The 15,417-nt window shown below is 41.2% G+C and overlaps 1 protein-coding gene across 3 annotated transcripts in view; it reads left to right on the top strand.

Annotated features, from left to right (window-relative positions):
• Positions 1-15,417, top strand: part of CDH20 (cadherin 20, type 2) — a 201,178-nt gene that overhangs the window by 117,938 nt on the left and 67,823 nt on the right. Inside the window, exon 1 of one of the 3 annotated variants that reach the window (XM_014529654.1) lies at positions 12,020-12,079. The exons of the other annotated variants lie outside the window; for them this stretch is intronic. The gene's annotated coding sequence lies outside the window, so the exon portion shown is untranslated. Of the gene's footprint in view, positions 1-12,019; positions 12,080-15,417 lie in introns of those variants that run through there. 3 annotated transcript variants of the gene reach the window in all.

Raw genomic sequence — 15,417 nt, 5'->3', positions numbered from 1 at the left:
CCACAGCATATATAGATTACATAAAAATTATGCAAATGGCCTATTTAGTTTTGGGGAAATGTTTTAGTTTCTTTTATGACTATAATGACTATAATCCCATCTCAAACAGGAGTATACAAAACTAATGAATTCATTAAAAATTGGACCAAAATGATTACTAACTACAGAAAAATAGTTAAGCATGCTATATTCATTTCCTGAGCTATCATAACACAGTACCATAAATTGGGTGGCTTAAAACAACAAAAATTTATTGCCTCACAATTCTGGAAGCTAGAAGTTCAAAATTAAGGCTTTTACAGGGCCTTGCTCCCTCCAAGCCACTAGGGGAGGATCCTTCCTTGCCTCTTCAAGCTTCTGATAGTCAGCATCACTCCAACCTCCATCTTCTCATGACCACCATCCCTCCGTGTCTCTGTCTTTTCTTCTTATAAGGACATTGGTTTTATTGAATTAAGGGCCCGCCCTTGTGGCATGATATTAGCTTTATAATATCTGCAAAGATTCTTTCCAAGTAAGGCCACATTCATATATACCAGGAGTTAGGATTCAGCATATCTTTTGGTGGGAAGACACAACCTGTAACACAGGCCTAGAATTTTATCAGTGACACAGTATAGCCTATAACTTCACCAAAATAGGAGTATTAATTTTTCTCTCTGCTCCAAAAATTATCATTTATTTTCATTTGCCTTCCCAAAACAAACAAATTGCTAGAAATCAAGCAACATTGCTAACATAATGTATCCAACAAGTATTTGATAAAGTTTATCTAGGGCGTGTCAGTGACGTCTGCACCAATAACAGGAGCTAATAACGTAAGATCCTTTAGATTTTCAAGTAAGGCACAGGGTTTAAGAAAACAGTTATACATTCAAAAGATTCATCAAGGGCAGAGACAGAAGTCTGTCTAAAGTCATTTACTCCTTATCATAAATAATTTCACATGATAATTCTTTGATACCAGTTAAAACATAATTCACACTAGTAAGTTATATATCATTCATGATTTAACATATTGTAGTAAACAACTTCTTTTTGTTGTTGCCTGATTTTAAATGTCACTTTCTTCCCAGACTTACAATGTTCCCAACTTCCCTTTGAGTACCACTTCAAGGCCCTCTCCACTATCTCTTTGCCATCCTCCTGTCTGGGCTCCCTCTCTCTTCTTTGGAGGCTCGTGGACACCCTCACAGGCACCTCTCAGCAGCACTCTCCCAGTTGCTGGCTTCCTCTCATCTCAACCCCAGGTCCCCGCTCCTATCTCAGTGTCCTCAAGACACATCCATGCCTCTCAAACCTGAACATGGGACTTTGTCAAAGTGCAGATTCTGATTCACCATGTCCTGGGGGGCAAGAGGGTGGTCTGCCATCCTGCATTTCCAACAAGCTCCTGGTTGATACCCATGCCACTGTCCATGGGCCACTCTGGGTGGAAAGACTATACAACCTACTGCCCTACTATTTCCCTAGCTGGGCCTGCCTTTCCCCAAAAGATCTCATACTGCAAAATGATCTCTTACCACCTCTACCAGCCTCCTCTCCTGAGCTCCTGCTGCCTTAAGCACATCTCAGGTGAGCAAATGAATAAGATGATCCTACTAAAGAATAAGTGACTCATACACTCTCCTTACCTACCCTCCCCTTTCTCTCAGAGGTTTTCAATGGCAGTTTGTGTGAAACTCTAAATCGAGTAACCTTCACTTGAAGTGTAAACATTGGTACATTTTTCTGGAGGGTGGAGTCAAGATTGTTATCAAACTTTCAAAGAATTCCCTAATCCCAAAAGATAAAAAGTCATACTCTGAATAGCAAAATGTCAGTAACCACGTAGAAAAGGGTGAGGAGTAGGGGTGGAGGGGCCTCCTCCTGAAGCTCACCACTTGGCTTCCTCCTTTCCCTTTAGGAGGCTGCTCCTGGGGAGGGGGAGACAGCAGAGCTGGGGGCTGCTACTGGTTTCCTACTCACATTCCCTCAAACTCCAAGGAGAAGCTGCTTAGGGTTCTGCTTCCTTGTATTCAAACAGAATTCCTAGCTGAAGGGTGGAGTGCAGGCTGCAAGCTCAACTCCCAGCCCTTAAGAAACCTGAAGGTAAAATCAGATATGGAGGGAAAAGCTGTGTCCTCATTGTGTCCATCTGTGGCTAAGGTTCCAAGGCCCAGGACATCCAAACTCCCAAACCAGAGAGAGGGCAAGGGCACCCACACTACGGCAAAAATGGGGGCTCCTGCCAAAGAAAAAGGAATCCTATGTCTTCTGATGAGCCTGGAGCTGTAACTTCTCACTCCTTCACCCACCCTGGCCCTAGAAACGCCTTGTTTAGCTAAACATTAAATGAGATCACATATGTTAAGGACCCAGCATGGAGCCCAGCAGATATTAGGGATTCAATAAATATTAGTTCCCTTCCCTATTAAAAGTAACGCCAGCTACACTGTTTATGTGATTTGCTTGCTATTATTACCATAGAGCACAGTAAGAAGTGCGTGCGTAATTAAATATGTACCACTATGGTAATTTTGCTTTTAAAATTTTATTGATAACAGCATTATACACTTTATGTAAGCTCTGAGCTTTTCTGCTTATGCAGCCTGGTCATCTGTTCCTAACTTTTAGAAAAAAATGCAAGGGAACATCTAAGGGAAGAACATTTTAGTGGGTTAACAAGGTAAAAAAAAAAAGTTCAACCTCTTCTTGCAGCTGTGGAATCTCACTTTCCCCACTGTTCCTCCTGTCCTAACCGAGTTGCACCCCTCAACTCTGGTGTTCCCACCACCTGCCTCCTTTCATCCTCCACACAACACACTTTCCCACTGTCCTCTGACACCGCTGGAAAAGCAGGGAATCTTTAGGAATATCCCCTTCCATGTGCTTCTGGAAGCTTCAATTAATATGCTGTTCAACCCTAACAGTCTGGGAACTACAGCCAGGGTAGAGCATTCTATTGGAGCTGGCAGCTGCCTGTCAAGACCTCCTCACTACAGAATCCCTAAACACTGGTTGGGAGTGAATGTGGGCTAAGATTTGATGCCACAAGGAAGCTGAAGGCAACCACACCAATTTATCAATATTGGAGACTAGGAAGAAACATGAGCATCAGAAAGAAAAATAGCCAGACCTCTCAAACTTGAAAGCAGACATTAACAAACCAAGTACAGAGCTCAAAGTTGAGGTTGAGTTAGAACCCTCCATCATGGTCTACATATGAATTATTCTTACCAAAGTAATCTATGAAGCAATTCATCATATTTTTAAAAATTCTCAACAGTATCGATCTGTAGGAAATGACAGCATTCATAAATGGTATCAATGATTTCAAAATGCCTTGCGACAGCAAACAACTTCAACCCCCAAATAAATCTTACAGAGTATTTTAAACATGCTCATTAAAGACCTCACTAGAAATAAACTACTTGGCCTGGTTGCCCAAGAACATCCCTTGATATATTTTTTAAGTAGATTTTTAAAAAATATATATGTTTTTGTTGATTTCAGAGAGAGGAAGGGAGAAAGGGATAGAAACATCAATGATGAGACATAATCATTGATTGGCTGCCTCCTGCATGCCCCACACTGGGGCTCGAGCTTGCAACTCAGGCATGCGCCCTAACTGGGAACCAAACTCTGACCTCTTGATTCATGAGTCCATGCTCAACCACTGAGCCACGGCCAGCCTCTCTTGATATTTTTTTAATTGAAAGCAAAAACAGGCACAGCCATGCATGTGTAATCCTACAACTACTAAAAGGCAAGGTATAAAAAGCAAATAACAACACAAAATCTATTAACTCTAATAGATTAGAGTTGGCCTCTCTCAACCATAACTTTGCATCTTATTATTACAACTCCCATTTTTTATAAAGTATGACACCATTCCCATATTCTAACTGTAAGAACCTTTTGCTAGTAACATACATATTTTCCATCACAATTAAGAAAATAAAGCTGAAATGGCAATAAGAATCCAGGAGTTGGTTAGAGTTACCAGGTTTGCAAGAATGAATTGATAATTGTTCTTCAAAATACTTTTAAAATTTCATATTTTGGAAATAAAAATATTCTTAATTTTCAGAAAAGAGTAATGGTCTAGAATTTTGTTATCAAACTGGGTGAGTTTTAATAGCTCATTTTAAATATTAACATTGAAATGAAACAGGAAGGTTGAACAGAATAGTGTATCAAAACATCCAAAAAATAGAAGGGAGAGAATATTTGTGAGTGCAGTCAATAAAAACTATCCTTATTCTTTCTACCTAACCCCTAACACTAACCCTAACCCTAACCTACCCAGATATGGGGATCTGCCCTGGGAAGCAAGTATACTCATAACTAAACAATATCGAGCTGAATGAAGGCATAGCCCTTAGGAGCAAACAAGTTTTTTTCACTCTTTGAAACAACCCATTATTTTTTTAAAACAAATACAAATATAAGATTTACAATCCTATATAATAAAAGGCTAATATGCAAATTGTCCGAACAGTGGAACTACCAGTTGCTATGATGCACACTGACCACCAGGGGGCAGACGCTCAACGCAGGAGCTGCCCTCATGGTGGTCAGTGCACTCCCACAGGGGAAGCGGGCCTAAACTGTCAGTCGGACATCCCCTGAGGACTCCCAGACTGAGAGAGGGCGCAGGGACCACCCCCCCACACCCGAGTGCACAAATTTCGGGCACCGGGCCTCTATTAGATAATAATTTTGAGAGTGATTCTCAAAATTTTTTTACAAAAAAAGAAAGAATCCTACTTTGGTTATTTCAAACTTATAAGTGTTCAAACTTATTTTCTAACATTTACAACAGAAAGCTACTACTTCACTTAAATGCTGTATCACAGTGCATCTTCTTAAGAATCAATGTTCATAAATCTTTCCATGGCATGATGTTCTAGTCATGCATAATTATAGCTCATGATGTCACTGCCATTTTTTCTAGGGCTGTTCTTGTTATGACTCCACCTTCTGCAGTTCACCTGCTTAATAAAGGTGTTTGAAACAATGCAGAGGTCAGGAGAGAAGATAACTCAATAAAAAACTTAAAACTTTTTCTCTGGATCTACAGCTTGAGACCAGTTTTCCATGAGATAGAACTCCTGCCAGTAAAGTTTTGGTCTGAGGGAACGAAACTTCCCTCGGGCTTGTTTTAAGGACAAAGGGGAGATGGGTGCACAGTTACAGACGCAGCACACAGAGTCCCAGAGTGAAGGTTCAGCTCAGCTTCCCAAAGGATGGAACTGGGAAGACTAGCCTTCTCTCTTCCCCTGCCCTCCTGTGTCTCTCTCTTTTGTCAGACTTTCTCTGGGCTGCCTCTGCAGGAGGCAGAGGCACATTCCCAGGAGACAAAACCTGCTTGGCCCACACAGCTTAACTCAAATGTCCACCCCTGTTCCAAATAGTTTGGCCTTGGGGAGGAGCAGAGTCCTTTGTTACAAACAAGCCTGGAGGGGCCCATTCTTTGGGGGGAGGCAGCAGTTCTTATATGGGCAGAATAAGCTGCACAGGCACCCCAAAAGGTATGTGGGACAGTTTCTAGTAGGAGGATCATACATAATGGTGAGTCTGCCATCAGGGAGACATACTGCTAAGAAGTCCTCAGTTAGATTCTATCATCAGAATTATGTGCAAATTATTTTATTAGGAAAAACATTTCATATTCCTTCTATATTTAGAGAGACAGACCTATGTGGCATGATTTTCCTTCCCCTCCTCTTGAGAATCTGACAGTTCCCACATACTCAAAATTAGCAAGCAAGTTTCAGTCTGTTTTTCCCCTAAAGTATGTCAAAAATAGTGTCCAGGTAGAATTTTACTTCCCGTTACTAATAAGTTTCTATTTCCTACTATCCAGCAAATATGGGCTTGTAACTTCAATAGCTTTAGGGAAATGACCACAGCTGACCAATAACGTATGTGAAATCCCAGGTTGAAAAGAACTATTACCCCCACAAAAATGAAGGAAAAGATCCAAACAATAATGAGAAAAGGTGAACATTATAGTTTGCACCATAGGACAGTTGTCTCTCTACTTTTGTAAAGAGTTAAACATTTTTTTAGCATCTATTATGTTCCACACACTATGCTTTGCATGTTGCATACATGAGATGAGTTAATCCTTAGAGTAACTCTGCAACTCTGAGAATTGGAAAAACTCTCTGAACCTCAAAAAGATTAAATAATCTGCCCTGGCCAAGTTTGGCCTGGGGGAGGAGCATCATCCCATACACCAAAAGATTGTGGGTTAGATTTCTGCTCTGGGCACATACCGGTCAGGGCATGTATGGGGGTCAACTAATCATTGTTCCTTTCTCACATCACTATTTCTCTCTCTCTAAAATCAATAAAAACGTGTCCTCAGGTGAGGGTTTAAAAAAAAATTTAAATAATTTGCCAAAAACAAAAAACCTAGAAGCAGAATCTAAACCTGATTCTACTTTATCCCTCAGACCACGTGTTTCTTTCTCTAGCACCAATAGCTAGTATTTACAGGATACTGGCCATGCACCAAGGCCCAGTTATTAGGGCTTCACATATACTGACGTAGGCAATAGATTTATGAACTAGCTGCTACCAGCTCCTTCTCCAGATGTGAAAAGGAAAGCATAATGAGCTTAAATACTTTCCCAAGTTCACACAGCCTGTAGATGGTGGAGCAGAGATTAGGACCCAGGCAATCCAGCTGCATGGCACATAAGGTTGCCTCCACTGGAGAGCTTGATTCTGTGGGTGGTGCACAGCCCTTCTTCATGATAGCTCTCACTATTGAGTCAACTCTGTCACAAGTTCAAAGAGAAACTGAGTTAAAATTGTACAACTCGCCTTTTCACTGCATGTGTACAGAAGAAAAATGACAGTCTTGGTAGCCAGGATTCACAAGTCCTTATTTCACCCTAAAAGAGTTCTTTTTCCTTACATCTTCTAAGGATTCAAGAGATGCAGATAGGCTAAGGATGTTATGAATGAGGGAAATCTCTTTTCATTTCTATGTGCAGTTGTGTGTGTGTGTGTGTGTGTGTGTGTGTGTGTGTGTGTGTGTTTTGGAAGCAGGGGGGCACAGTACTCAAGAACACCGATAACTCTCTTCTGAGAATGTTCTTTTCCTTACCTCTCATTTTAAGGACAAGCAAATTTTGTCTGTATCTTGTAGACCAGCGGTTCTCAACCTGTGGGTCGCGACCCCTTTGGGGGTCGAATGACCCTTTCACAGGGGTCACCTAAGACCATGGGAAAACACATATATAATTACATATTGTTTTTGTGATTAATCACTATGCTTTAATTATGTTCAATTTGTAACAATGAAAATACATCCTGCATATCAGATATTTACATTACGATTCATAACAGTAGCAAAATTACAGTTATGAAGTAGCAACGAAAATAATTTTATGGTTGGGGGTCACCACAACATGAGGAACTGTATTAAAGAGTCGTGGCATTAGGAAGGTTGAGAACCACTGTGCTAGACTATATTCCTCTAGTACATTTTTTTCTCTCTGGTTGCTACATTAAAAGTCTTCCAATCACTACAGTGCCACTGGCTTAATGCACTATAACCCATATCTTATACAATGTGTCCAGGGAAGGCTGGACTTACCTTAGAGTAAGCATCACTTCAGTTGCAGTGAGTTGGCCATGGCTGTGACCTATGGGGGCCCCAGTGGCCATTTATTGTAAACTATTAGAGGCCCAGTGCACAAAATTTGTGCACAGGGGGGCTCCCCTCAGCTTGGCTTGCACCCTCTTGGAATCCAGGACCCCTCAGGGAATGTATGACTGCCAGTTTAGGCCCAATCCCGCCGATCAGGCCTAAACCGGCAGTCAGACATCCCTCTCGCAATCTGGGACCGCTGGCTCCTAACCACTTGCCTGCCTTCCTGATCCCCCTTAACTGCTCGCCTGCCTGCCTGATTGCCCCTAACCACTCTGCCTGCCTGCCTCATTGCCCCTAACCACTCACCTGCCTGCCTGATCGTCCCTATTCACTCTGGCTGCCTGCCTGATCGCCCCTAACCACTCTGCCTGCCTGCCTCAACAACCCTAACCACTCTGCCTGCCTGCCTCATTGCCCCTAACCAGTCTGCCTGATCCCCCCTAACCCCTTGCCTGCCTTCCTGATCCCCCTTAACTGCTCGCCTGCCTGCCTGATTGCCCCTAACCACTCTGCCTGCCTGCCTGATCACCCGTAACTGCTCGCCTGCCAGCCTGATTGGCCCTAAGTGCCTCTGCCTCGGTCCCTGCTGCAGCAGCTTCATCTGGAAGGTCATTTGGTTGTCCAGTCTAATTAGCATATTATATTACACTTTTATTTTTATAGATAGCTTGTGGGTGATGCCAATGAAGTTCAAGAAGCCACATTTCGCATGACTTCACATTTTGCTGTGTCTCTTTTAAAATAGCTAATAAAACACTGGCAAATGTGTTCTTTATTATTAATTTGTTCCCCCATTTTCTTCATCCCTCTCTGTTCAACGAAAACCATTTCCATTCATCCCACTACAACATATCCCTTCATGACCAGCAAAAAACAAATAAACATCCCCGCCCCCAATCGCAAAAACCTAATGTGATAACTGCCTACAGATTTCGAGCTTTGTATGCAAACTGTTTATTATTTTCACAAAACTGGGAAGGAACTGCAATAGAACTGCTTCTGGAAAGATGAAGCCAATTTCAGAATCCAATTTGCAATAGGAAATGCCATGTTTGTTTCATGTCTGCCTCTGCTTCAGATGAAAAAAAAAAAAAGAAGCCAAACAAAAGCAAAAACCGTTGGTCTGGCTGGTTATTTCCAGGCAAAACAGAGGGCAGATGCAAAGCCATTCAGTTGGCTGTAGAGCCTTGTCTGTCTACCTCCAGTCACGTTGGAAGCAACTGAGCAAAGCTGAACCCCTGTTAAGTGAAAATTCACACACACACACACACACACACACACACACACACACTCTCACACAAATGTTTATTTAAATAGCATTATTAAAAAAAATATAGGTTTGGCTCTCACAGGGACAGGTGGTGTGATAGACCAGGCTGGCTGCCCAGTTTGTTGAGGGCCCTGCCTCCCAACTTTCCTGTAGTGAGAACACAGTATACAGCCTTGGTTGTACATGTAACCGTTGAGCCCAACACAGCCCTCATTAAGGTGGAAGGATCTCTGGAAGTAACCTGTGGTATTTTGTAGATTTAAAATCAACCTGTGTGTGTGTGTGTGTGTATATATATGAAAATTACCTCTGCTTTTACATTTACATATGTATATTATAGTTTTCAGCTATCTACATATATGTGGAATTAATGAATAAAAACATGTAGTCACACACACACACACACACACACACACACACATACACCAAACACAGAAAGAGATCTAGATACACTGCAGATATCCTATATAAAGTATATCAATGATTCAGAGAGATTCTGATACAAAAAAATTATGTAATTAAAACATGTAATTAATTTTTAAATGAGTTTCTTTCCCCAGTATTCAGCTTTCTTGTCAAAGACCATTTTTCTCGTTGCTCCCTGGTGAAAACAATTTCAGTGTTGCCTCTGCTGGTCTTCACCACACATACACACAAACAAGCACCAACCAGTCTCATCCATCTGTGCTCACCTCTGCTGACTGTTGTGTATGCTCATCGATCATTACACTGGAATGCCCAGGAGGTATGGGGAGAACAAGGTTTGGTTAGCCTGGTGATTGTGGGATCACATCTTATCATGCCTGTACACAATATACCCCATGACTTGTCTGAAACCTGAGTGGGCACTGGCTGTATCCAATCTATTTCTATGCCATATTGTCATTGGTCAAAAATGGCCTTGTTCTCCCATTCCCTCCATTTTCCAACTGAAAAAAGAAAGGAACCGATAAGCCTGAGCTCAATTTGTTCTGGCAATTATTGCAAAGTTCCTACTGTGAGGGAGGTCCTGCCCACTGGTGCAGAATGACATGCAGCCATCCAGGGTCTAGACAAAAGGAGACCCGCTTTTCTCCAAGTGTATTCAGCCATGTACAGACATATTGGCTGAGATGCCTGCCCATTCACATCTTAATGGAAAAAAGAGAGAGACAAGAACCTGGGGCGGGAGGAGGAAAAGAGGAGAATGAAAGATTATCAACTGACAGCAGTAACAAAACCTGAACTTGGTAAAGAAGAAGAAAGTAAACTATTTTGACCACAGAACAGTAAATCACTGACATAATGTGAATATATGTTTTAGTAGCATTCAGCTAAATTATGCTTTTATTACAGATAAAGGTTACTATGACACTGAAATGTGAAAGTGAAGAAAGTTATGCTAGAAGATAGGATTATATGAGTCTTCCTTCTCTCTTCTATCTCCTCTCTCTCCCTCTCTCTCTCTCTCTCTCTCTCTCTCTCTCTCCCCCTCCGCCCCCCACTCTTCACTAAGGTAGAGCTGCACATTAATTCAACCAAATGAAACTGTTAGGATGAAATACCACCAAGATGCATTCTAAAGTGTAATTCCTCTAAAATAAGTATGTAACTTTATTAAAAATCAAAGTACTAGTCAAAAGGTGAAAAAATATTACATTATGATGAAAAAGAGGTCATTTAAGAAAAGGCTGAAATAACACTTCTTTTTGAAATGGCATATGAAGGCTATTATAGCACTGAAAGAAAAGGTGGCTTTTTCTTAATATTTGTCCTTATTCTCTGTTCATGAACAGAAGGAAATGTTTGAAGAAAAGGTCACTTTAAATTCTAGACCATGGCACTTGTTCCTCTCTGAGGCTGAATGCCCTCATCTTCCTCTCTTTCAGTTCTATCTAATGATAATTGGTCTACCTGTCCAACACTTCTGTCTACTCAGAAAACAGTTGACTATGAAGTAATGTCAGAGTCATGTCCAAGACATGCCAGAAACGTTTCTCCCAGCAAAAGTCACTTATTTCACAAGATAAGTAATGAAATAAATAGGGGAAAATTAAGTTAATTTTAAATTCTGTTATTAGTTGCTTCTCTTTAGTCATAATGGAAATGGGGGGGGGGATTGCAAATTCAATAACAACATGCATTTTTTCCATTACAGAGAATGGCTAATTCAATAGACGAATCATCAGAGAATGATCTCTCTAGCCTTATCAAACTCCAGACATAGAAACAAACGAAAGTTTAAAACATAAAATATACTATAAAATTGTTGGAAAAATTGAACTACAATCCCCAGTGAAATTACCTCTTATGGCAATTAAGAGCCCATTTGTAGGAGCATTAACAGCCTCAGGCAAACTCAACAAACCCATTCCTGGCTGCATTAATGACAGATTTATTAGGGAGTATTATTTAATTAACAATAACGTGAAAGGGCAGCTCAGCTGAGATACAGCATACTTACTGGAAACACTAAGCAATGGTAAGTGAAAAAGACATGCAATTTGTTAGCCTTCCCATGTTTATTTTGTTTCTGAAATACGTAAGTAGATGGTATGTATTTGCCACTAGATATTTTCAGCTGTCTGTAAGGACAACATGTCCAAAGAAGTTTAGCTCTTACTATACAATGATGCTAATAGTCCCTTGCTGTTTGATTCTGTTAAGAAATCCCCCAAGGGCCTCAAATGTTCAGGGACAGCATTCTTTGTCCTTTCCCCCTCTAGACAAGGGCAACTGCCAGCCCCCCTTCCTTGTATACACCAGGCTCCCTCCCACCCCCATACATCATTTGCCACTAATCACCTAACATAAGTGATGCCTTTTGTTCTCACTCCCTTCCCAAGAAGCTTTGGGTTGTCAGCAATTTGGTGGCTGGCTGGGTCTTATCCCCCTTCCTCACCCCACCCCCCCATTCTGACCCTATGGCATGGGCAGAGTGAAGAAAAGACTTAGATGAGTGCAGACTTCTCCCCCTCAAAGTTAAATTCCCCACATCCAACGGCCTCCTTTAGAGCCGACTCTCATTCAAAGACCAGTTTCAAACTGGCAAAGGCAGGGCCACTTAGGTTGTTCTGACATATAGTGGGAGCGGGCAGCATGAAGTGAACTCCACAACTAAAGTGATGAGCGCAGGAAGATGCAAACATAGTGCACTCCCTGGAAGAAGGAGAAAAGTAAGTTATAAAACTTTTCATGCCATCTGTTATTTCTATGACATATATTCACAAAATTTAGTTTAAAATTGGTCAGTGACATAGAAAAGATTGTCTTGGGAAATGGTTTTGCCGACTTAGTTCCTGTGGGAGCCAAACAAAGCTAGCTAAGATAGTAATTTTAAATTATTATTGGGTGGCTGTTAATTGTAGTCACCAGTGTCCATTAAAATTCCTGCCAACAGAAAATCTTTATCTTGCCTTGATTTCTGATAAGCTTAGAAATGAACAGTCAGTGTGGAACATGGTTATTAAACAAAACAAATTTCTGTTCATGGCTTTTGAAAAGACAAATCTGAAATCCCAACAGTCAGCTTGTGCTTGTATTTGGGAGTAGATTAGGATGGTGTGTGTGAAGAGCACTAGCATCCACAGTGGATTAAGATTGATTGCAGGAGCTAAAGATTTTTCTCTTTGATTCTTTTGAATCCAAAGTAGTTTTCGCTCAAATAACATCAAAGGCATCTGATTAAACACATCTCCCAGCAGGACTTTATGGTGGGGCATGCTTTATTATGTGCAGTATAATCAGATTGATATAATATGGCATCAGCCAGTGAATGTCTTGTTTTGAAACAACTTGTGGAAATAGATTTTATCCCTTTCTTTAATTCTAATTTAGTGCTATTAACCAATTCCATTATTTAAATTGACTGTTAAGATCAGAATCAGTTTGATTTATCAGAATGTATTTCCCATTAATAAGGTTTTCTTTTTAGCCTCCTTCTTTAACCTTCATTTACTTTTAGTGCTTTGAAGACAAACATTTGCAAAATCTTTTTCCTTAATATAGATTAAAGTATGTAGACTGATTCCTGTTAAACTCTTCATAACTTTACAGTACAAGAACAAAAAGTTGCAGAGTTTACTGGTATATGGGTTTCTTTTAATGCAACTTTAGTGTATAAGAAAGATGAAAGGGATTATAAGAGAAAGAAATAATAAATTAAATTTTGCAAAAGATAAATTTTCTGTTCCAAAGAAACCCAATTCCTTTACTGACATAGAAAAGAAATCCAGAGGAATTTTAACTGCAAATGCATTTCCACTAGTAACATTTGAACGTCTTTGTGGCACTGCTATATGGCATTTAAATACCAGGAGGTGGGGGGAGGTGCCAGCAAGAAAGCAAGAGAGGTACACAATTTTTCCACATAGCAGAGCTAACAATCCTATCTTGCCACAAGTGTTACCTGAGATCAATCAGCGCATCATTTAAATTTTTCCTTTTTTACTGATATTTTGCAGCAAGTAAAAGTAGAAATAGCTAGAACCAAGCATCATCATCAATTGACTGCACTTTAGAGTGAGACTGCTAAGTCTTTTCACTGTATGCCTGTAAATTCAACGTTTTTCCTAGGCAAAAATGAGCACAATGCTGTAAATGCATACTCTGATGTAAAAGTCAGCATCTGAAAATGTTATTGATTTACAGGATTTTTGAAAGACCTGAAGCCTTCTGGTTCCATGCCCACCTTTGACAGACCTACACTGAAGTCAGCGGGGAAGTTCCTCCCCCGCAGTCAGTCTCCTGCTCTAGCTTCATCCCCTGCCCAAATCAGGGCAGGAGACTTCTTAATCTCCATAAGCAACCTGTCCCAGTTTATAAACTTCACTGTCAGAACATCCGCCCCTGTTTAAATCTCTCCTGCTGCTGATTAAGGCCATGTTCCCTGCTCCTGACTCCTAGGAGATGCCCATCTTCAGGGAACAGGAATTTTAAAAATTTGGATGTTAATTAAACTGCACCTTGACTTTTTTCCCACTAGCCTTAAAGATTCCTTTCCTTGGCCACTGTAGGTTTCATCTTAGGGTGCTGTGACCTCCTCTGTACCTGCTCCAAACTTCCATCCTCATCCCCAGAAACTAACAAAGTTCTAGTGAGGATCCTAGTCACACATGGCGGTTCTTCAGATTCCTATCTGTTAATACTGCTATACAAGTGCCACATTCTCTGGAAATTAGAAAATTATATTGCTAAATCATTGTATACTTTTACTAATTTGATTCTATTCCAATCTTTACTAAATTCCTGCTTGGTGCCAACACTGTGCTAATTCTGAAGATACAGAGACGACAGTCACTGCCCTAAGAGAATTCACAGGATAGTGGGGGAAGCAGACCACAGGGGCTATGCTGGCCTAAAGGACAGGGTGGCAGGGGGCACAGAAGTCAGGCCTGGTAACCAACAAGTACATCCTGGAAAAGAGATGGCTAAACAAAGGAGAGCCTGAGAAATGCATTCAAGTTTGAGCAAAAGCATGAAGGTATTAAAACATAGCATCTGTTGTTTATTTTGATGGTCAAAAAAAAAAACACACCAACAAAACAAAACAAAACAAAAAAACGTGAGGGAAACAGGGACAGATGAGGCTAGAATGGTAAGTAGGATACAGACACTTTAGGGCCTTAAGTGCCTTGTCAAGGAGTTTAGATTTTATCAGTTATGAAATAAGGAGCCATTAAAGACCTTTTAGCAGGTGAGTGGCTGATAAGAGGAGAACAGGGTAGAACAGGGACAGCAGCTAAAAGCTGTTGCAGTGGTGAATGTAGGACATTTACAAAACTGGAACTACAGTAATGGCAGAAGGAATGAAGAGGAAAGATGGATTTGAGGAAGACTAAGAAGGTGTAATTGGTAGACTCTGAGGTTTAAGTAACCAGATATGGGTGGGGTTGGGGGATGGAAGGAGTCAGGGTACACTGATGTCTGAATCTCTACTTTGATGACTAGAAGTGCCATTCATTTCTGGGCTAGAGGAAGCAAACCAAGAGACCCAACAAAGAAAGAAATCAGGAATCAAACTGGAAGTGATGTCCACTATAATCCTCCAATGATTCTATCAGAAGCTAATTGAACTAGACTTTGAGGGGAGGAGCAGGAGGGCTCTGTTCAGGGTCCAAATTAAGACCACCTCACACCTTTGCTTGAAAGGTGGCTCCAGTTACTGAGCTAGAGAACACTACTGAAAAAACAACAGGGAATAAAAATGATCCAGAAAAATGAGGACACTTAACCAATCTGTGCCCCATGATTGTATTACTATTATATATAACTAGAGGCCCGGTACACAAAAATTTGTGCACTCAGGGGGTCCCTCAGCCCGGCCTGTGCCCTCTCGCAGTCTGGGACCCCTCGGGGGATGACCACCTGCTGGCTTAGGCCCACTCCCCAGGGGATTGGGCCTAAGCTGACAGTCAGACATCCCTCTGGCAGCCTGGTAGCCCTCGGGGGATGTCCACTTGCCAGCAGGGAGCAGGCCTAAGCTGCAGTCAGACATCCTTAGCGCTGCTGAGGC

The sequence above is a fragment of the Myotis brandtii genome, unplaced genomic scaffold, assembly GCF_000412655.1.
Source record: "Myotis brandtii unplaced genomic scaffold, ASM41265v1 scaffold69, whole genome shotgun sequence".
Lineage (NCBI taxonomy): Eukaryota > Metazoa > Chordata > Mammalia > Chiroptera > Vespertilionidae > Myotis > Myotis brandtii.
This window is presented reverse-complemented; position numbering and strand designations above follow the sequence as displayed.